This window comes from Canis lupus, chromosome 33 (assembly GCF_003254725.2).
Source record: "Canis lupus dingo isolate Sandy chromosome 33, ASM325472v2, whole genome shotgun sequence".
Classification (NCBI taxonomy): domain Eukaryota; kingdom Metazoa; phylum Chordata; class Mammalia; order Carnivora; family Canidae; genus Canis; species Canis lupus.
In genome coordinates this window covers 21,281,241-21,304,390 of record NC_064275.1, presented here as the reverse complement: position 1 = coordinate 21,304,390, position 23,150 = coordinate 21,281,241, and the positions used below count along the sequence as shown (strand labels likewise).

The following is a 23,150-nucleotide window of genomic DNA, read 5'->3' as shown; positions in this document are numbered from 1 at the left end:
AAGAGTGCCAGAGAAATGTCTTATTCTTAGTAAGCAGACACTTTATCTTCTAAATGATATAATGGTAAATAATCTGTGGTCTTTGCTGATGAGACTAGGTTAGGTGAGTCTTCTAGTTATTTCTTTCCCAGCCGGGCAGCGTGCAATCGGATAAGGATTTTCCATATAAGTATGCCCCGTCTTTTGTTGTCCAAATCAGAGTGTCTGCTCTAGCCATGGATATCAAACTTGGTCAAAATGAAGTTTGGTAGGGTTTTGAAGAGGTGTGTGTGAGTTTCTGTCACAATCGGATCTCATAAATCGACATCTTTCTTCCTAAATACACTTCATCTAGTTTGAGTAATATAATCTACCTAAGCATTGGATTATACTTCTAAGTGGAGTTTTTTTGTGCAACAACAGAGAATTATGGAAAAGCCATTAAAGGTCTAACACTTTGAGTTTTCAGGTCTCCTTCTGTGTCATGTACATTCTGGAGCATGACTTAATTTTAAAATGGGAGAAAAAGGAAAAATTATTGCTGGCATTATGATGTTGAATAAGGTTTATAATAGCAATAATCCCCCATGAAAACAGTTGTTATCATAGTTAATGCCCATTTTGTCAGTGTGTTAACCTTCCCTGGCTCTGCCTCGGGCCATTAAACGGCCAGCCATTTGTTAAGCACCCCGGAGCAAGCAATTTCAGAGGGAATATTGCTGAGCTCATTTACTAAGTAAAGCACCTGAGAAGACAGTGATAAACTCTACACAGGTACATGTACACACACATCTCTACATATACCTTTCCTAAGTCCTTCCTTGAAGAATATCATATTCTATTATTAGTTCCGGAATAGTCAGAGCAGTTCCACAGGCCCACGGTGTCCATTACTAACACAGGCTATCCCAAACTTAGGCTTTTGGGCACCTGCCCTAGCTGTCTCCTGCCGTTCTTCCCATGTCCAACTGGTATCACTGTTTAGAGTATTTGATAATTTTAACTCTGACCCTCAAGAGTAGGCCATGCCTTTAAGATGCTCAAAGATATGGGATGCCTGAGTGGCTCAGTGGTTGAGCACCTGCCTTTGGCTCAGGGCATGATCCCAGATTCCCGGGTTCAAGTCCCACATTGGGATCCCTGCATGGAGCCTCTTTCTCCCTCTGCCTGTATTTCTGCCTCTCTCTGTGTGTGTCTCTCATGAATGGATGAATAAAATCTTTTAAAAAAATGCTCAAAGATATAACTAAAGACAGAGTAAAAGTGATGTTACTTGCAGCCAGGAGCAAAATAAGAAAAGGAAGGAATAAGATGCTTCTACCATCCAGGAACATCTGTCCCTTCAATGGACAGAACTTTGTGGTAAATTTCTTCTTTTGGTTCTGTTTTTTATTTCCCCAATAAGTTATTTCTATTGCTAATTTAGTCAGTTATTAGATACATCCAATGTTATCTCTTTTAATGAGAGTAACATATTCACTCTTTCAGTCCTAATAACATCTTTATGAGGTTTGCAACTGATGGGCACAGAACAGAATTTGAACACAGGCTTTTTGACTTCCGTCCCAAGCTTTTCATCACCACTATATCATGCATCAATCTCCATTTCAAAACAGAACAGGCAAGATTCCTAGTAAGCGGCTGCCTCTGATCTCGTTGGCGTCGCATGCCAGTTCTGTACCAGACCAGGTATCAGTTATCACTGTGGTTACCGGTGTTTGTTCCGGTCAGCTATTAGTTATTGTCCAGGGAGGCTGCATTCAATGCATCTTTCCTATGTGTGAGCTGGTTTTCAAAGTCACAACAAAGCAGAGTTCAAATCCTGATCAAGAACATTATAATGGACTTTGTTAAAATTTGCTTATTCTTTTACTCTGGAAATAATTCCATACTCTGTTACTCTAGTTGCTCATTTGGTCCAGATTTATAGAACTCTAATTTTGAAAAGGATTTACCTAATTAGTTAAAGGTAGCTGCAACTATTCTCAACTACTTTGCTTCAGGGGAGAGCTATTTTAACCCAATGTCATTTCAGAGAAGAATAATACAGGTATGTTACATAAGTTTTGACATAATTAGTCATTCCATTAATGAAATAATTGGACCTCCTTAATCAAAGGTGGAACCTCTTCCTTAAAGCTTAGTTTGAGGAATCAAATGGGCGTAACAGTAGGAGGTACAAAGATTGTTTCAGAGGAGACAGAGAAAATTTTAATGAGAGAGAAATCTTTTCTCATTAAACTTCTAATTTGGAAAGGCTTTGTTCTATTTTTAATTTTTACTTCCCATCATCATTTTCACCATAGTTAACATTGTTAACTGCTAATGTTGGATGAGTATCATGTATGATGCATGCAAAACAATCACAGAGGACAAGCAGGAAACCATAGATTGTTTGTCAGAATATGGTGAGTCCTTGATTTCTTATATTGACCGAATGAAGTCTGAGAGCAATTTCTATAAAATCAGAGATGATCCTACACTCTCTATTAGTCGTTGTCTTTAATTGTCTCAGCAGCCCAATACTTACAGATTAAGAGAGCCCAGTTAGTATTTAAAAACAAAGAATCCCCCCCCCAGACATCTTAAATTTACACAAGAACTGATGTAGAGTTATGAGTATATCTCAAACTCATGCTTTTCCAAGCACTTGAAACGTAGTAATATTATGTTAGTTCGTTAGTGTATGCTTATCAGTTATTTGCATAAGTGGTCTTTTTTGTCATCACTTTGCTGTCCAGGGTTTTCACTTGGTGTTCCATCTGGCAGAAAGCCATAGAAATCTTGGTGTTTCTCAGACTAAGTAAAGTTTCTTACTTCTTCAGTCCTTGATGTTCTATAGAATTGAGGTGTTAAAAAGCAAAAAAAAAAAAAAAAAAAAAAAATTACAGACAGGTGTCCTGTATGAGGATGAGTAAAACTGAGTTGTGGGATTTCTGCAAATCTAGTAACATAAACATACACTATAGCCTTGTAGACAAGGGTGTTGCTGCAAGTCGTTCATTCATGCTAATTTTTAAAGAATACGTCAAGATCAGTTGTAAGATGTCTCTAAATGATACGGTCTAATGATAAAATGTGAAAGCTTGCAAACAAAGTTTTTACTAATTTAGGACAGATTCAAGGTAATCCCTATAATAATGTCATTTTTTATTCCTTAACATTATGATCCATTTCCTTAAGTGGGAAAGTGGTAGAAAAGCCTACAATTTAAAAAAATGTGTAGAATCCTTGGTATGTTCTTTGAAATGCATCCTGTGTGTTGATGCCACACCATCTACCTTGCATAGCCAGATTGAAAAATGTTAACATTTGCTTTAAGGGGGACCAAGGGAGAGAGATTCTCATACAGTGTCAGGACCAGTGGAATCCTGGCATAATAATAAGCAACCATACCCAGAGTTAGGGTGTTCAGCAGGAGGAAGAGCAGAGTAGGGTTCCCTGATTTGTCCCTCTCTTGCTGTTTTTTAATAGCTGCTCTGAGATAATTTTGGATGAAATGCCCTCATTGTGGCAGTGTAAATTTGAAGTGGCAAAGTCTGACTTAAAACTGAACTCTGGGGGATCCCTGGGTGGCTTGGCAGTTTGGTGCCTGCCTTTGGCCCAGGGCGTGATCCTGGGGCCCCGGGATCGAGTCCCGCATCGGGCTCCCGGCGTGGAGCCTGCTTCTCCCTCTGCCTGTGTCTCTGCCTCTCTTTCTCTCTCTGTGTCTATCATGAATAAATAAATAAAATCTTAAAAAAAAAATAAAACTGAACTCTGCACCTGGTACGCAAAAGAGATGTTACCTGAAGTAAGCATGCATTGGAAGGAAGATACCAGTTGCCCCAGGGAGAGGAGATCATTAATACTTTTTGGAATCTCAGGGCCCTGTGAGAAAGACAGAGTCTGAGCCCAAGTAAAACATCTTCAGGGTGTCAGGGCACCAGACTGAATGAGGCAGGGCCCGAGCCGCAGGTGAATGTGTTTGTATGACCTGAGTCTGCTTTTTCTGCCCAGGAAGGGAGGCTATCGGGGGTTGTGACTCTTCAGCTCTGTGCTAAGAATCAGCAGAGTGGGCTGTATTGAAAACAGTTTTTGATTTGAGCATATGGGCATATTTCTCTTGTTCCCACTTCCCTTTTGTAACTCTCCCAGCTGCCTGGAGCTTTTCCGCACAGCTTTCTTACATTCATTGCACATTGAGTTTTAGAGACATGGCTTTTTAAAAGTATAATTTAATAAAAACCCGGAACAGCAACAGCTGTTGCTCATCCCCTTTGTCCTGTTTCTTATCAAATTCTCAGTTAGTTAGAGTAGCATTGGCATGGAAGACTAGAAACCTTAAACAATACCAAAGGGATCTAGCCTCAGTTTTTTTTTTCCCCCAACCATAGTAGAGCTGCATGGACAGCACCTCTTTTTACTTGCAAGCTCCTTTATATACATATACACACAGGGACTCATATTATCATCTTGACTAGTGCCTTGAATCAGAGTAAGGATACTTTGATTTGAACCCAGGTGTCGCTGACTCCAAAGACCAAGCTCTTTCCTTTAGTGTACTGTCTTCTGGGAGTGGATGGGGAGGAAGGCACCTCCTCCACCATTCCCTGCGATGTAGGTATTAGACCTCAATATTTGGGAAAATATTAGTGCTCCAGAAAAAAAAAATAATTAAAAAAATTTCAAAGTCATCTATGCATGAATGAACAAGAGTTTGTTTTGGGGACAGCAAAAACCCTGGAGCCCTGCCCACTCTGAGCTACTGTCCCCGACCATTGGTTGCAAGGAAAGAAGCAAGAACTGGTCTATCAATCTGAGTGATTTGTTGTTTAATCAAAAATCTATACACTTGTTAAAAGATCATTATCTATTTTTCATTATCCACTTGATCTTTCTAGTTCATAGATTTAGAAAAGAAGAAATATGCATTTCTCTCTTCCAGATGTATAACAAAGTCGTCCAGCATGGATGCACTCTATATTAGAAATGAATCAGGCATCTTAACTGCTGTTACTTTGAGGTCCATAACTGATGAGAATTTGTAAACTCTAACTTCCCTGTTTAAGGAAAAGAAAAAAAAAAAAAAAAGGAAGGAAGAAAAAAAGAGAAAGATTATTACTGGCTGATACAAGTTTGAGAGGTTAAAGGAAAAAAAAAACCTGTTTATACATTTTGTTTTTAAAATTCAAAGCATTATAAAGCATTATGGCCAAGGCTGCCTCTACATTCTAAAAGGTTTTTTTTTTCCAAAGGAGGTCTTTATGAAGGTGCATTAGCATGTGTAAATTAAGATTCTACATATACTATGGAATAAAAGCAAGCATTCAGAGACAGCCCAAAGGCTAATTAAATACATATCTTCATGTGGGCTGCAGCAGATAGTCTCGCATTTAACAGCATTCCCTTGCTTATTGCTTTCTCTGTTTGGAAGGGTTCTTGTCTTTCATTTTGATAACTACCAATCCTTGGGTAAAGCAACTATTACCTAAGACAGTTCATTAGAAAATGATTTTCTTCCACATATGCACAGTCAACATCATTTTAATTAACGTATTTATGAGATATTTTCCTTATTCTTGTAGATTATTCTTTAATAAATCAATAACCTAGTGTTTTAATGACTCCACACCCCAGTCAAAATAAAGATAGGCAAAGCCGGTTTTTAGTGTATGTTGGCCATTGTGTTTCACATGGGGCAAAAGCAAGGATGTGTGGAAGGGTCTAGAAAACGTGTCCTCACCGCAGGATATAAGGCAGAGCCCAGGTGTGATTCCCCTGCCCCCAGCACCAATACCACACGCTCGGACACACTAGCTGTAATTATTTACGTGGCTGAGTAATGGGCTTTACAGTCAGAACCTTCGAGTTGACATGATTCTGTTGTTAGTATCCTCCTCCATACCCCCACAGTCTCACCCCCCCCACCCCGCAAAGAAGCCCCAGGAAAATAAATGTAAATTGATTCAATAAAAGCTCTTTCTTCACTAATATGCAAATTAAGAGAGAGCCATTTGAGAGTGAAGATTGATACACAAAGATAATAGACATATAGTCACAGACACTTCTCAGAAGACAGAATTTGATGTATTGTGATTGTTCAGCTTTTTTCTCTCCAGGAGGTCATCCCCTCCCTATTGTGTAGTCCTTTTCATTAACGTAGCCAAGAAAACAAACGCACTGCTCTTTTTTCCCCAGATTGGTCTAGACGTTCTGTATCAGACTTGTTAGTGGCACCAGTAATACTCATTTCTCATCATATCTTCAGGTTACACATAAATATATTGATCATATTTACAGTACAAGTATAAGGCAGTGGTGCTTGGTATTATTACATATTTGAAAAAAATATAAGAATGAATCAAAGAATATATACATCATTAATGTAGAACATCCAAATTTGTCTCCAGGTCCCTGTTCTACAGATGAAGAATTAAAGAGAAATAAGGCTGTGTTTTGTCTGAGGCTACACCAATTTTGTGAATAAAATAAGGAATGATTACTGGACCAAAGAATTCTTTAACAAGCTTCATTCTCTCCTCAAACCGCAGCTCAGCTGTTCCTTTTTCTCCCAAACACTATTACCCATCTCCACAGGATGAACAGGTTGCTGCTTCTTTGTTCTCTCACATTACCCTATGTGTGCACTCAGCATACGATATTGACATTTGATATTAATGCATCTCTCCTTTACACTAAACTCTAAGATTTTTGATGACAAGAACCAAGTCATATTAATCTGTACAACCATATCTAGTTCAATGCCTGCAATGAAATCAATTCTTAGTAAAAGTTGTTGAATTAGATGGAACCACTTTAAATAGCCAACTCTCACAGTGCATTTATATGTGATTGATATTCCCCCAAAATATTTACTCATAACTTTCGGGAATATATTATGGAAAGTGACATATAACATTAATGACTTTTTTTTAGAGGCTAAATCTTGGCAAGCTTGAGGTGCAAGACATTAATTCATTTTGTGCAAAATAAGCACTTTTAATACTATGGTTTTACTTTCAACAGTTTTATAGGAATTAATATAATGACTGAGTATCAATGATGAGCTTCTCTAAAACCGGGCAAGAAGATAAGTGATAACTAATCCATATCAAGACATCCTGAGGGTTGCCAAGAGTTATGAAAAATCATTTACCTTCTGATTTTCTTTAGAATGCCTACCATCTTATGCCAAGAATAGTTTGCTATCAAGACTCATTGATTAAGGGTGCATCTGCTGAGATGGTGTCTATAATTAGGCCAGAAAATAGTCCCAGATCCTTAATTTTCTCCTCCATGGCCATCACTGATACTTAACTCCTGTCCTTAGAGCTACCTTTTCCCCCATAAGAGTATCTACACACTTCAGAGAAGATAGAATTCCATTTCTACTCTTCTTTATGTGTTTTGTCTTCTATGAAAAGCCATCCAGTCATCTGACAACGCTGCCCTTCATGCTGACATAGACCACTTTCCCTCAAGTCAGTGCCATATGGACAATTGAAAGTTAATTTCTGGCACCTCCTGAGCATCATTGTGTATAAATATGCCTGGACTTGTTTCAGGAAGGACAACTCACATCAATTATCTTTTCATATCTTTTAATATTTATAGTGAAAAAAACCCACACATTTTATACTGGTGATGACCCAAACAGCATGAATCATATCCCATCTAAAGCAAAAAAAAAAAATCTGAAGATTCTAAGATAAAGTTAAAGAAGCTTTTATTTTTTATTTTTATTTTTTTTTAACATTTCAGTGGACCAGAGACAAGAATGTGCTTCATTAAGATAGAATCATAAGCTGCTTGAGGGTAAGGGACATTTCATTATTTGGCTCTACCTTCCATAGCTCCTTACATGACATTAAGGATCTACATTGTTTAAAATAAATATTTGCTCATTTATTAAGTATCAGACTGGTTATTACAGACGGAAAGCCACAGCATGAGGTTCTTCTATGCACAGTTCTTATTTATTTATTCTTCTTTCTTCATTTCTAGAATTGCTCCTGGGACATATGCATGATCACACTCCCTTGTGTTCCTAGGTGGCCTCAAGTTGCCTGCCACACTGCTGATCACACACTGCGTGAAAATCACACAGCCTCTTAATGTGACAGCTCCAGGGGCTGAGATGAAGCCAGGGAGAAGGCATGGCTTTGTCAGTCAAATAGCTTTGAAAACTGATTTCTCTAAAGGTTGTGATTTTTCTGAGATCTCTCAGATTTCTCTGATGTGATTTCTCTACAATTCTTCTGTTTCGGAAACAGTGGAATCTACAGAAGACATTGATCTGAGACTTAGGAGCTCAGGTTTTTGTTTGTTTCTACTTTTGTGTTATCACTGCAACTCAATTAGGGGCCTTGAAGAAGATCTTGAATATTCCACTTTGTGATTTGGAAGATAAATAAAATTATATAGCTTAAGTCCTTAATTCCATATAAGCAATAGAGCTGGAACCCTATGGTAATATTTAGAGCACTGCAGCTGAACCCATTAAGAAGCTGAAAAAATGGTGAGCACGGTCAATCCTTCAGAAGTTAAAACACAAGACCCCTGTTGTGCAAAGTTTCAGGTATTCTAACTGTAACCCTGAACTCACTCAAGACTTGGTAAATATTTCTCTATTCTCAGGTCAACACTTAAAGAAACAGACATCTGTCATTAATCTCTCTCTCTCTCTCTCTCTCTCTTTGACATCTTATTGAGCATTAAAACAGAGTAGTGTTTTACCTTGATTCTTCCTGTATAATCACAAAGCAAAATTACTCCTTCTGCATGACTTCACAAAGCACCTAGCTAGAACACGTAGATTAGTAGCTTCAGGTATTGAATTATTAGTGGCATCTGAATAGGACTTTTGTAGAAACTTATCACCTGTGTCCTCAGAAATTTCAGGCTAATGGGATACACTTTAGGATTTGGAAAGATGCAGAGCCCCTTATATTACTCGTTAGAAAAAAAGCATCGGTCAACCATTAATATCTGTCTTTTGTACCTCGCTCCTAGACTCCAGCAATCTGGCTCTGACCTCTGCTAGAAGAAAAGTAAATAAATCAAGCAATGACAACATTTAGGGAAATCATTTAAAAAGTATTTGTTGATTTGATTTTAATGTACACATTATTTTAAGAAAAAATACGACGATTTGCTCCTTCACGTGTGACTTCCAGCTGATTCCTGCATGTGGCTATGAGTCTTAGTCTGAATCTAGTGTAAATCACTCACAGTGACAGAAATATTTTCTTTGTTTTTCCATTCATTCACACCTGGTTGTGAAATATTTCCCAGTTGCATTTCCATTCATCTTCACCCCAGCAGGGTGTCTGTGTTTTAGTGGTCCCGCTAGGTTTGTCCCGCTTTGCCAAAGCTTCAGGACTAAACCTGCTGTGCTCATGACGGCTTGGGAAGGGGAGTACCTTATCTGAAAGGAGAGGTATCTTGTAGGATTACTCAGTCTCTGAACAGATAAGGTAAACAAGACCATTTTGGAATGAAACCTGCAATATCTAAGAGACACGGCCCTGTCCCAATGCTTCATCCTGCCCCTACCCTGTTCTGTTTCTCTGTTTCTTCCTTTGAGGGCCCATTCTCCCCTGGCTTGCTCAAAATTGCCTTATTCTTTCATTTTCACAGATCAGCTCTGCTATTCCTGGGTCTTTTTTCATCCTTTGGTTTCCAGGTGACCTATTTGCTCTTTGTATACTTGCTTTCTCCTGGGGCCATCACATGTGAACAGATGAAGATATTTTCCTTGCCGTAGTAAGGTCAGACACTGGCAGCAAAAGAACCTGGCTATTGCTTATTTACCTTTGAGGCTCGGCTCGAATGAATCTTCTTTAGGTTAAATGGCCCCTCCTCTGTCTTTCCATAGCTCTGGCCCATCCTTCTGATGTGAAACTTGTATTATGGCTACATCATGTTGATTTCTTCCCCTTTCTTCCTCTATCACCCCCCTATCTTCCTGAGGTAGGGCCTTGACCTTTGAATATTTAATGCTTAGAATGATGCAAACTATGTGATAGGTGTTGAAGAAGTTATTACAAAGTGCATTAGCCTTCATAGGTCATATCATTAAATAGTGATTATCCAAGTTTGTGACTTTATCTCTTTCCATAACTGCAAGCCAAGGGCTTTAAAGGATGGGGGAGACCTGATTGATCGTCTGCTGGAATGGTGGGAACCAGGTCAGGCTTTTTTCATCTCTGTAGGTTTGAAATAGAAAACATTAGCAGGGGTGAAATGCTTTAAATAGGATAAGTGGGCTGGATCAGATAAGATAGAAAGTACCACATACTACAAAATTCCACATGGCAAATGATATATTTTTTTTCTGGTTTAAAAAATTATAAAAAAAAAAACAACAAATAAACAAAATACCTGATTATTCTTTCTAGCCTATGGCTTATTCACTGTGCCTGACTTTGCTGGCTCTGACTAGAAGTGTGCTCTGTCTAAGGGTATTTCTGGGCCAGCTTAGTTTTTTTCCAGCATATAAAAGTCTCCATGGGGTCCTGTATAAGGAATTTATCCTCAGTTCCGGTCAGGGTTACAGGAGGGGAAAAATGAGACCTACCAACTACTTTCCTTTGAAGGACAGAGAAAATGTACATTGAAAGATGAATTATATCCTGGACCTTGTTTCATTACCACCTCCTGCCAATTATGTGGTGGGAGAAAGGATGATGTTTCATAGAATTTAATAGATTTCTGAGCTAGAAGGCGCCTCAGAAATCATCCAACACAATTCCCTTATTTTATAAATGAGGAAACTGAGGTTAGGAGAGGTTAAGTGACATGTGCAGGAGGGTAGGAAATGGCAGAGCGGGGCTGGAATCCAATTTCCCTAACCACCAGTCGGCCCTCCTCACCGCCTTCATGCAACCTGGAGAAACAAAGAGCTCAGTGGGGCTCCTCTCCCTCCGCAGTGCTTTCTTTTGCTCCTCTAGCTGTCTTCTCACTATTCAGGGACTTCTAACTCCCATAAGTCTCTCTTCATCTTTCAAAATTCATTTTCAGGAAAGTGACTCACGCCGTATTTTTATGTAACTATTAAACCTTAATATTAGGGCATTTTTAAACCAGACTTATAAGGATGTTGAAATAAAGGACTAAATAAAGAAGAGGGTTTCTCCATGATATCAGAGTCCAGCTCACCTTAGTTGACATGACGTCTTTCAAAAATAAAAGCAATATCTGCATGAAGTTAGAAATTCAAAAAACCCAGAAAGGTAAACTCTAAGATTCCTTTTCCCATAGTCACTGGCTCTAGTGGAAGTTGCTATTAACAGATTTTATCTACAGCTCAGCAAAATTTTGAATGCTTTATGCATAAACCAGCATAGCTAGTTGAGGATAGATGGACAGGCCATCCAAAAGATAAGCAGATAGGTAGTAAATAAAATTTTTGACAAAGAGTTTAGCCTACACAAGTAGGATTTCTTTTAATAAAATAACAGATTGTTTTTTAAATCAGTGTGTATGATGACTTTTTAAATAGCTGCATATTATTCAACTCTATGGATGACTAGTAACTTATTTAATAGTCCCTAAGATTTTTCCAGGTTTTGCAATTATAGGTAGAATAATCATGTTTGTGTGTCGGGCTGTGGATGCATGTCCACATATACTACACATACTTCTGCAAACAGAACTATAACAGTGGAATTGTTGGATTAAAGTATATGATCACTTGAAAATATGATTTTTTGAAATAGGGCATTTAAATGTCTAAAGAAGAAGAAAACTTAAAGAAGTCTCTTTTTAAGATTTTATTTATTTATTCATGAGAGACACAGAGTGAGAGGCAGAGACACAGGGGAAGAAGCAGGCTCCTTGCAGGGAGCCCCATGCGAGACTTGATTCCAGGATACCGGGATCATGGCTTGAGCCAAAGGCATCAGATGCTCAACCACTGAGCCACTCAAATACCCTAAAAAGTCTTCAGTTATAGCTTTTCCTGCCATCTCTCTAAGGCACCAGAAAAGATGCCAAAGAGTGAGTAGCTGGAGAGAATTCCCAGCATAGCAGCCTTTAGTATCAAAAGAAGGGTGTTAATTCAGAGCCTGGAGACTGTGATCATAGATTGGGGGCAAAAATTAAATACGATGGTAAAGAATCTGGTTCAAAATGGCTACATAGGGTTTAAAAGGGATGTTTAGCAAAGCAGCTCAACCATGAATACAGTGTGGAACAAAGAATGGGCCTCCACCTATGCAGATTTCCTCTTCCAGGGAGTCTTCACTGCCTGGTGGGTGGACCACAGACCTCTGTGAGGTAATGGTGCTTGACCAGACAAACTAAAGTTCCTAGCAGGAAAGCAGGTAGCATTTCTTAAAGGTTCCAAGATGGAGACTGTGGGGTTGTTATCTACTTGCTTTTAAAGAGGAGCTAGGCTCTCCTCAGTCTTCTTTTACTAGCTTATTAGTTACTAGCGCAGCACCAGCAAGCTAAGAGCAGCAGCCAAACCCTAATCAATAATGTATCCGTCTGTATCTGAATCAAAGGCACCATGGTAAGGAAAGCATAGAGTACGTGCAATCACAATGCACAGCAGCAGGAGCCAGACAGCTGAGGGGGACCTGAGTTAGATCACAGAGAAGAGAGAAGCTGAGCAGGGGGCAGAAAGCTGGGGAGAAAGACCCAATTGTTAAAAACAATACAGTCCTTAATGTGAAAGGTTGACGCTTCAAAGGACAAAGGAGGCTCAGAGCTTTGGAAAATCAGAATCACAAATACACACACACACACACACACACACACACACACACACTCACACACATACATCTATATGTGTACGTATGCGTATGTATGTTTTCTGCTTCAGAAGGACAGGGGTCAAAGGAAGTGAAAGTCCTGGGCAGTTTTTTGGATAATTCAAACAGAATCTCTGCATCACTTGAAATTTTCCAATGTCTCTTTGGCCTCTGTTTTCTAGACAAGGCATCAGGCCTCTAACCGAGAGTCAAGGATTCAGAGTTCACATACTGAGTCCTATCATTTGAACCTGTAAACCACGAAGCATGTCTCCCAAGCAGTGCATCTGAGCTATACTTCTACTATTTAATGCCAAAAAAATTTTTTTAAAAATTAAAAAAAATAAAAGTTTGGGGTGTTAAGTTGAAAATAGAAATAGAAATGTGAGAGCTGGGAGGAATCTTACAGGTCATTTAGCCCAAACCTTTAATTTTGTAGACGTGGAAACCAAGCCTTCAGAAGTAGCTACTTTAACTAACATCACATAATTAGGACTAGATCTCAGACCTCTTTGATTACCACCTCAGTTATCCTTCTGCTGCTCTACCACTAGGCACTGTATTCAGCATTTCTATTTTTGTTCATGGGAGAAAATTAACAGGCAACCAATGTTTCATTATTGCCTGGGGGGAAAAAGATGCATTTATATCTTTCTACAAATGGATTAACATTCAGTAAAGAAAACAGTGAACTGAAATATCTAAGATGATATGGTTTTTCTTATTTCACATACTTTGGAGTCCATCACTCTTTCAACGAATAGACTTTACTTGGGGGTGGGGGGTAGAAAAAGAAGCATGTGTGCATGTTGGGAAAGGGGGCAGGATGAAGAGATACTTTATCCTATGGTCAAATGTAAATTATTTGTATCACCACCACTTTTAATCTTTTATTGTGAACCTGAGCTATGAGGAGTTCTATATAGGCTTAACATGTTATGATCATATATGCCCCCAATGTCTCTGGGGCTTGTTTATTTATTGTCTGTTTCCATTTGTGTGTAAGACCAAGAGGGCACAGAGCAAGTCTGTTATTTATACTTATGTTATTTAAGGTGCTGCTGTGATGTAGACGTTTGTTTCTAGTTCATCTCTGATCTAAAACCAATGTTCTTATTGCTCTCCTCCAAGTGAGGATTCTGTATCCCTCTTCAGGTGGTTTTCCCACCTTCACCGCAACGTCCAAGGTCACTGTGGCAGGTGAAAGGTTGTGGAAAATCACACATGGCAAGAGCAGAGGTAACACTTTCTCTTGTAGTTCATTGGCTAGTACTGAGTCATACCTATAAACCTAACCACAAAGAATTCTGGGAAATGTAGTCAAGTCATGTTTGTCTGGAAAACATGGGTTCAAGGATCAACCAGGAGCCTTTGCCACACTACTGTACACCCAGAGCCTAGAAGAGTGTTTGGTTCATAATAGGTGCTTAAAAAATAACTACTGAAGGAAACTTTGAATGAATGAGTAGAGTCTATCTAACTCTCTTATAATCCTATAGGGTAAGTCATTAAGTGTGAACTACTTATCCAAATAGAAATGAGAATTCATTATGATTCCATTTTTAAAGAAGGTCTTAGTAACTTTCAGCTCATTTGATTTTTCTTTCTTGTCTGCAAGGATCCTTACCTGAAAATAACTTCCTTTTCATGAAAAGCTGTTTCCACAAAAGTAGGGCTAAGTGGAGCTGTCTGATGCCCCCTTTCTCTTCCTCTCAGTTCTCATAGAAGAGACAGGATGGGAACAGTGTGGTAAGAAATCCTCTCACCACCATGGCACAAGCAGATCACTTTACAGTCTATGCCCAGAGAATGTAGATTATCTGCACTCCACATGGACAGTTTATTTTTTTTTATTTTTATTTTTTCACATGGACAGTTTAGAGGATGCTTGCTTTATTTTATATTTAAAAATATAAGCCAGGAAACATACAGAGCTTGTATAAATTGGATAGGAATCTATCCCTGCATGTGAATATCCAGAGCAGGCCATTGGACAAGCTCCTCTGATTCTTAACCAACGTCACGTGAAACGGTTTCTTCAGTTCTTCTACCCATGCTCTCTGACTGCATGTCAAACCTGATCCTTTGCTTTTTATCTTCAGCTGTGCCAAGAGAACAGCAGGTACATGTCCCCAGAATAAAAACTGTATAGCAGAACAGCTGCCTGGGGCCTGGCTCCCTGCCTTCAACACCCTAAAGGCTTAGGGTTGTAGCTACAGCCTTTGAAACACAGTTCTTTGCAAGCTTTGTATCCTCCTCCCACCTTGCCCTCTGCAAATCCCCTCTGTCTGCCTCATGTCAACAATATAGACTTAGGTTGGCTGGAAGATTATTCTTTTTTTTTTTTTTTTTTTTTTTTACTGCAGGCGGTGCAAATGAGGAACATACAAACTACTGATTTAGGGTAGTCGCAGATTCGTGGAGTAGTAAAAAGTAGAAACCTGAGCCAATGACTGTCTCTAAACTTCAGTGTTCTCCTCAGTAGAATGGGTTGAAGGTATCTTTCTGTTGAGTAAGTGTTAGAAAATGGATATCAGGTGCCTCCTCTCCAAATATTTATTTTTCTTCTCGTCATTCCACTCTACACTATCCCCTATAGTGGATAACTATATTATATTCACCTCACTCCTAGCTTATGAAAGTTTTATCCTTCTCCAGCTATCAGTATATAAATGTCTATACCCTGAGTACCCCATTCTGAAATTATTTCATTTTAATGCAAAATCCATTTGACTACCTTCTTTGTCCAAGGCTTCTTTAAGCCGCTAGAGCCACACTGTCCAGTACAGTAACCTCTAGCCACATTTTGCTATTGAGAATGTGAAATGTGACTTCTCTAAATAAGTATGTTCTTTAAGTATAAAATACATACCAGACCTCATTAAGACTTCATATACAAAAGGAGCGTGAAGTATCTCATTAATGTTTTGTGTTGCTCTGTCTTGAAATGGTAATCCTTCAGATACATTGGATTACATAAAAAAGATTGTGAAACTTGATTTCACCTGTTTGTTTTTTTATTTATCATACATGGCTATCAAGAAATTTAAAATTAAGTATGAGCTTATATCCATGGCTTGCACCATATTTCTGTCAAACGGCATTGCAGCGGAACTTTTCCCTTACCCAAAGTCCGTATTCCAAATTTCTCCTGCAACAAAATCCTCTCCCTTCAACCCGGGAGTCCTCCTTACTCCTCCACCATTCGAAGGCAGATATGTTCTTCCTTCTTCTCCAGCATGGATAATATCCAGGATCTTTTAAAGCAAGAGGATTGAATTGGCATTTTAATGTTTCTAAAAAAATGTGTATATCATGCATGATTTAAAAAAAAAAAAAGTGGTTATGTGACCTGACCCCATTGCTACTTAGCCGGAAGAAAGAGGTGGACTGTGAGTTCTTCTTCTGACCTCTTGATAGTCTTGGGAATAGCAATTTGGCAGAAGAGGGGAACATCTGGTTCTGAATTTGGGTTTCATAGATTCAAATCCTTGCACTGCATTAACTTGAATCTGTAACCCTAGGTAAGTCTCTTGAGCTCCTGGAGTTGCTTTCTGCAATGATAAATATGTCTTTGTGAAAGTTAGATTTAAATTATGTAAAGCATCTGACATATAACAAGTCTTTAATGAGTGGTCCAAGTATTATTTCACATGACAAATCATACTACTAAATAATTCATTGGGACATTGGGACAGGGACCATGGGATGCGGTGGACACTGGAGACATGTAAATTCCACAAGTCTGTTACAAAACATCTACTACACCTCCATTATTTCTGTTTCCATTAGATTTTTATTGTGGGTCTGATTTTCAACAGGTGCAAATTAAAAATATCCATAAAACTTTGAGGGTGATATCAAGATGTAAAGAACATTAAAGATATGATCTTAATGGTTAAAAGAATACTTTTACCACATACTTTATATCAAAGATTACATTTAATCACAGAAGGCAACTGGTTCCATGGTCTCAGAAAAAAAATGAGAAACAAAATTTTTCAGCCAACGTGGGGATTCTTTACATTCTTCATACTCAGTGATACATATGAATAGATTGAGCTTCTCCAAAATTTATATGGCTACAGTTTAAGAAACACAGAATAACTTCCAAAAAGTAGGAAAGAAATTCTTTGCTAATTTTCTTAACTCCAGAGATTGAGAGGTGAGAAAGGTTCTATTCTTCAAAGTGCCTTAGTAGTCATTTTTACCACACTAAGGAATTTTTTTTTTTACTTTAAATATAATATTCAACTTTTCAGGATTTCTATATATATTAGAATTAGAGCTGATCCTTGGATGACCAAAGTAGGGGTGATAGAAACTAAGGCAGGACTCTTAACTGGCTCAAATGGGCCAAAGAAATCCAAGACCTGCCTCTTAGATCTTGGATTCATGGTTGCTAATTGAGTTTTGGGATCAAGGCCTCCCGGAGAGGCTGCCATTGACTGGTGATTTCCAAGCACAGGGAGGCCAGATTCCCTTAGGTTCTTTCTACTCACCATGTATATTCCAACATTCAGTGCTTCCCTGTCATGATTATCTGAGGCAAAGTAGACTATGAGAAAAGATGGTGAGACCAGGTCAATAATATCAAATCTCCTAATTTGGACCTAATGTGATCCTGCTGAGATAAAGGCCCAAAGAAGGCAGATTCAATTGTGTGTGAACACTGCATATTGGAATCATATATCTGTATGTATATATATATATATATATATATATTTTCCCAGATTAATCTTTTCTGGTGGATTAAATATTGGTTGTGAGAGATGACATGCATAAACCCACTGTAAGTCAGATTAAGTTACCAATTAATTGGCCAGAAATCAGAATTCCACAAAGCTGGAGAAATTGCAACCTACTGAGCATATCTGCACCTGAACAGGTGTCACACAGCTTCTGGTGTCACCTGGCTTCACGAGGGCTTACATGGTAATCAGGTAACACTGCCACAAATAATCTTTTTTACTAAGGCTTCCATTGTTCAAAATTGGACATTCCCATTCCTTATGCCAGACAAGTGGGAGTAGAGTCATATCTTCATGGGGGAGGAAAGTTGTATGGATGCCCGGGCAGCCTAAGCTCTCATTCATCTCTGTCCCCTGCTCTGCAGCTCTCAGAAAGCCCATTTGCCTGCACCAGCACAATTTCTCGGTTGTCATCCTATAGTTGTCATTCTGTAAAAAATTGTTGATACACACACACACACACACACACACACACACAAGAAGGAGTGAGAAAGAGGAAGGGAAATTAGCTCATAGAGTCGGTGCTCTTATTCACACAAAGAAGAAAGCAGATGAATCTCAGCGAGGTCAAGTAACATGCTTAGGATCTCACAGCTAGTCAATGAAAGAACTAGGCTCTTTAACCCTATGTGGTCTAGCCACAAAGCCTGGAAATTTTCCAACACGTCCTGCTTTTCATCAGCCATGAGTTTAATAATAGAAATAATCTATTCAGTGCTTTTCCTATCCAAAAAAAAAAAAAAAAAAGTCAACGTATTTTCCTTTCTACTTTCCATTTACACTTTTTCTTTCTCTTTTGGTTGTTCTTTTTTTTTCTTTTATCCTAGCCTTTTGTTTTCCTTTTTTTCTCCCCCTTTTCCTGCTCACTCATCTCTTCCTTCTTCCTCATTCTTTATTTCTTTTCCACTCTCTCTTTTCCAATTCCATTAATGAAAGTAGATAATAACTTGTGAATTCAAGTGGAACTTCATTTCTGAAACTGCACACTCATGCTGGAACCCATTAAGCTCGATAGCGAGAAATGAGAGAAATCATAATTATCAGGCCACTAAAATACATGAAACATAAAATTTGTCAGGGAAAGTAATTGAAATTATTGGAGCAGTTGGGCCTGGTGCTGAGCAGACCCTCAGTGATAATGGAAAGGTTACGGGTGATGTTTAGCAATGCTGATGAGGTCCAAGGTGACTCCACACTACCACAGTCAGCAAATTTATGCTCAGTTTATATTATTTTGCTAATCCATCTCTGGGAATTTGGAGAAATGTGGGGTTCGGGGAGCCCCTTCATCTGTCCAGCGAAGCCGGTAGAGGACTTATTCTTTTTATCACACCATTAGTGAGTTTTTTCCTTTTCTCGTTTTGTTGTCTTTTCTCTCCTTGAATTTCATCTTTTCATTTCACTTCTTCCCACTATTCTTTATTATTTTAGCTTTTTTCTCTGCCCTTTCCCATTCTCAATGCTACTGTTTAATTCCATCTAAAATTATTTGACGATTTGTCTGATTGGTGTGTAAAGTGTCTTTTCACCCAGTGGCAACTCTGTGACCTAGGATCAAAGTTTTTCTTCCCTTGATCCAGGCTGCCTGCCACTGAGCTTAGGCCACAGTCCCAATCTGCACGTACAGGCGTTTCTGCTGCTATCATGGCTAAACAAATGTCACTGCGCATGTTCTGCTGTTATCTGAGCACATACGAAGATGCAGGAATGAAAGAGGCTGATTCTCCTACAACCAGCCTTAAAATTCTGAATGTGTCTCTGATCTCAGCAACTTAAGAATTTTAAGTAGTCAAGGCTACTTATATACTGTGATTATGGCAATAAGGGCTGAGACACAGAAAATATCGTCCAGAAAGGGATACTAGTTCATACAAGGTTAACCATATATTCAGACCATGAGACTAAGACATTTTTGAGAAAGATACCTGAATCATACTGGAAAATATTTACAAAAGTCACCATAGCTGATAATAGTTACGGGCTGAATAAGCATCCGCATATATAAATATGCATGACATTGATTGATGATTTCCTCATAACTTTGTATCTCTTTCCTATCTCCGTGGTAATATACATACACACAGATATATATTTTAAGATTTTATTTCTTAAAAATAATCTCTGCATACAACATGGGACTTAAACTTACAACCCCAAGATCAAGAGTCACAAACCCCACCAACCTGAGCCAGCCAGGTGCATGGCAATTTACATTTACAACACATTCTAACCCTTTCCAAACTTTTATTTGATCTTCACCTATCAAAACTATGGAAGCTATTATTATCCCCATCCTAGAGCTGAAGAAACTCAGACTCTGAAAGATGAAATGATATAGACACTGTCACTTGATCAGTGAGTAACGGATGTTATGTTTCCTATCCTTTTAGCCTACATGCTTTTCGCAGTGCCTTGTATCCCTACTATCAGAAAATTTTTGATTTGGGCCTGAATAGCATCTTGGTTATTTGAAAAAGTTCAATGACCTCATTTGGATGACTCTATACTGTAGTCACTGTATCTCAATACGTGGCTGACCAAAGCATACTTACGCTGGTATCAATGCTGACAACTCACCAGTATCTAATCTTTCTCAGAGGTGTGAATTCTAGTTCCCAAATTTCCACCAAGTGGTAGCTTAGTCTCGGCTTCAACAGTTTTACAAAGGAATGACTTCAGAGCTAGCCCATTCCATTGTTGGATAACTCTAGTTGTGTTTTTTTTTTTTTTATTTTATGTTTATTTATTTATTTATTTTTTTGCTTTGTTTTGTTTTATTTTTCTGTTGAGACAAAGGCCATTGTCAATTCAGTGAGATTCCAGCCTTTAGAATACTCTGAACAAGTCATAGAGAGTTACTGAGCTTAAAATATATGCCAGCTTTAGACTTAAATGCTGGAAATAATCTCTTCTTCTACAGTTGCAGCCCTAGTCAGAATCTCTGTATTGGTAGCTGAGAGTATGGCCTCTTGGGTCAGACTATCTGGTTTGAAACCCAAATCCACCTTATGTTGTTCAAGGTTGTGCGGGTTCCCTAATTTCTGTGTGACTCAGATTTTCCATGTGCAAAATGAGGATGGCAATAATACCACCAGATTGGGTTTTGGCTGGGAATAAATGACTTGATATATATGAGAAACTTGAAAGATAGCATGGCACTTACTGAGCGATAAATAAAGATTAGCTATTATTATGGTAAGGACAGTAGTTCAGAAAAAAAAAAAAAAAGAAAAAAAAAAAAGGACAGTAGTTCAGGATATCTAGACCCCTCTCATGTACCTCTTTGAGTCCTCTTCTCTAGATTAAAACCCTAGGTTCAGTAGGTGGGTCATTCACTCATCCCAAATGAACTGAGTGACTGGTAAGGGCCAAGGGTGTGATGAGCTCTAGAGGTGAGCCAGGAACAAACAATCCGAGGGCTAAAGGAGATCATTGTCTATCTGTTTAGGAGATGTGGATCTTCACAGAGATAACTGTGATTCAGAGAGACGAGGGCTGAGATTTTCATACGTACAAAACGAGGACACGGTGCAAGACACACACAGATAGACACACACCTTTTTCCCCAGCTGAGCTGGTGGTGGGCTGTAGGGCAAGACTTAGACTTTTCTGGGAGGAAGCCCTGATTCAAGACTTGAAGGACAAGTTAGAGGTAGCTGGGAGAAAAGAGAGGAAGAGGAGGATGGCGTTGAAAATAGGACATATGCATGTACAAAGGCCTGGGAACGAGGCATTTGATGGGCACTCTAAGTGGTTTAGTATGGATGGAGTATAAGCTGCCTGTCAGAGAGAGGAGACTGCGGAGATGGCTGGAGAGAGCCAGGCTCTTACAGGCTCTGCTTAAAAAAAAATAAAGAAAGAAAGAAGGTTGACTTTTACCTTGATCTCTTCTTGGCAGCCTCATTACACTGGAATAAATTAAATTCTAAAGTCTTCTTTTACATGTGCTGCTATTAAAGAGAGTTTGTTTGAACAACAAACAAAAAGCAGTGCTTTCAAGGCCCAGAATACAGGCTCAATCAGTAAGGATGCTGGGAAGAAACCAGGGCCAACAGGAGGGCGCAGACCACCTGAGGGGAAAATTGGGGCATTCTTTCAAATTGTCTCATATAGCAGATTCTTATATAGGAAGCTCTGGAAAATAATCATATAAAATGGAAAGTTTTAAAGATTTTTCTGATGAAAACAATGAGAGAGAGGTTCTGAAAAGCCAGGTGATTCATACCTTAGAGATTCTTAGAATGACATGATTGGGGCACCCAGGTGGCTGAGTGGTTGAACGTCTGCCTTTGGCTCAGGTCGTGATCCTGAGGTCCTGGGATCGAGTCCTGCATCAGGCTTCCCGCAGGGAGCCTGCTTCTCCCTCTGCCTGTGTCTCTGCCTCTCTCTCTCTGTGTCACTCATGAATAAATAAATAAAATCTTTAAAAAAGAAAAAGGAAGAAAGAAATGATCAATTATGAGGGAGTCCACTAAAATTCTTTTTACTGCTCTTTGAATTCCTGATGGCTGTTAGAACACTTTGGGGGTGAAGATCTCCTTGGTGTCACATAAGGACTGTCTGTGATCACTTTTGTGACGTTTTCTATAATTCCATGTCCGTCCATCCCTGTACTCTGAAAAGTGTCTTCACTATTCCATTGAAAAGAGAAAATTACTGCATATGTAGCATTCATGGTCAAGTACTAGATAATAGGGTCCTGAAAATAAAGAAGTTTTACTTTGTAATGGGGCATAGGAATAAAAATAGGCTTGAACATATAAATCTTTTAGATTCTGTGCAGCATGTATGCACAAACACTACATTCCACAGGGGGAGAAATATTAATTCTAAGCTCCAGGCATTGAATTGTCATCCAGCGTTCCCAAATTGCCAAGATGATGGTATTATTTCAAACCTGAAATCATCTAATGAAAGTACCCGCTGGGCTGTTGTTTAATAGGTGTTTGTCATGTTTATTTTACTATTTCTATAGTAAACTTCATTTTGTCAACGTATGCGGACATTTGTCCTAAATTACCTCAACTATAGCTAATGGGTACCAAACTCAGTATTCCGGAGTATTCCTTACAAGGCATTTATATGGATGCATCATCCATAAAGACATATTTGTATGAATAATGTCGAGTGCATATTTGTATACATTAACTTCTGGTGCATAGAGCTAGAAAGCACAAAATACCTTATTTTAGAAACATCAGTGAGAAAGGACACTTGTTGTTCTAACTAATACAAGAAGAAAATTTAGAGTTTTATACAGTGGTATGAATAAAAGGAAGGTCCAATTAAGGACAATTTGATTTTTTCCCTGGTCCCACTTTATGCCACCAGGAAGGTACTGATCTTTAGTGGAAAACTGGAAAGTATCCTTGGAACATCTATTGTAACTTTTAATCAATAAGGGATCCACGTCCCAGTGACGATGGCTCATTTGTCAAAGTGTTACAGTTAATTAATACAAAGTGAGAATTTGAACTCAGCTCTTCAGATCCCTGATTTATGCATTTCCCACTTCAACATTGCCATTTCTGCCCTTTGCTATTTCTCTGCAGATCGCCTTCCTTTTAGAGGTTTTGTGAGAGTTAACATCTTCAAGTGTGCTCTTGTGTATTCCATCCAGCAGACGAGAAATAATAGTGAGAACCTAGCCTCGTGCATTAATTTAAAGTTGCTTTATTAA

The 23,150-nt window shown here is 38.7% G+C and overlaps 2 long non-coding RNA genes across 4 annotated transcripts in view; one reads left to right on the top strand and one right to left on the bottom strand.

Moving 5' to 3' along the window:
• LOC112677931 (uncharacterized) overlaps positions 1 to 6,717 on the top strand; it is a 191,981-nt gene extending 185,264 nt beyond the window's left edge. For 2 of the 3 annotated variants that reach the window (XR_007408017.1, XR_007408016.1), the window contains exon 4: positions 6,372 to 6,488. This is a non-coding gene — a long non-coding RNA (uncharacterized LOC112677931). Of the gene's footprint in view, positions 1 to 6,371 lie in introns of all 3 variants that reach the window. The other variant, XR_003147290.3, reaches the window with a different exon arrangement.
• A 9,040-nt stretch (positions 6,718 to 15,757) lies between these two features.
• Positions 15,758 to 22,676, bottom strand: LOC118353224 (uncharacterized). Its single transcript, XR_004811753.2, has 3 exons — positions 21,696 to 22,676; positions 16,077 to 16,273; positions 15,758 to 15,976 (listed from the first exon to the last, which is right to left on the bottom strand). It is a non-coding gene; the product is annotated as an uncharacterized LOC118353224 (long non-coding RNA).
• Between the last annotated feature and the right edge of the window lie 474 nt (positions 22,677 to 23,150).